Genomic DNA, 646 nt, shown 5'->3' with positions numbered 1-646 from the left:
GATTAAAGGCGTGCGCCACCACCGCCCGGCCCAGTTTGTTTTCTTATGTCTTTGCTACCGTTGCTTGAAGATTAGAGTTTATGTTTTTCCAACTACTTAGCTATACTAGAACATCTGCATTTTCTTATGACTTTTATAGTATGTTTGTTAGTTTCCATGAAAAGTCCTGTCAAAGGGTCTCTGTGAATGGCTTATTCAGTAAAGTGTTTCATGCCAGCAGGAAAGCCAGGGTGTGGATCCTCAGCATCCACATGAGAAGATGAATGGTGGCATAAACCTGTAACCCCAGCTGTGCAGACAGCAGGAGTGCACACCTGTAACCCCAGCTGTGCAGACAGCAGGAGTGCACACCTGTAACCCCAGCTGTGCAGACAGCAGGAGTGCACACCTGTATCCCCAGCTGTGCAGAAAGAAGGAGTGCACACCTGTAACCCCAGCTGTGCAGAAAGAAGGAGTGCACACCTGTAACCCCAGCTGTGCAAAAAGAAGGAGTGCACACCTGTAACCCCAGCTGTGCAGACAGCAGGAGTGCACACCTGTAACCCCAGCTGTGCAGACAGCAGGAGTGCACACTTGTTACCCCAGCTGTGCAGACAGCAGGAGTGCACACCTGTAACCCCAGCTGTGCAGACAGCAGGAGTGCACA

This window comes from Mastomys coucha, unplaced genomic scaffold, assembly GCF_008632895.1.
Source record: "Mastomys coucha isolate ucsf_1 unplaced genomic scaffold, UCSF_Mcou_1 pScaffold3, whole genome shotgun sequence".
NCBI lineage: Eukaryota > Metazoa > Chordata > Mammalia > Rodentia > Muridae > Mastomys > Mastomys coucha.
Note: the sequence above shows the minus strand (reverse complement) of the source record.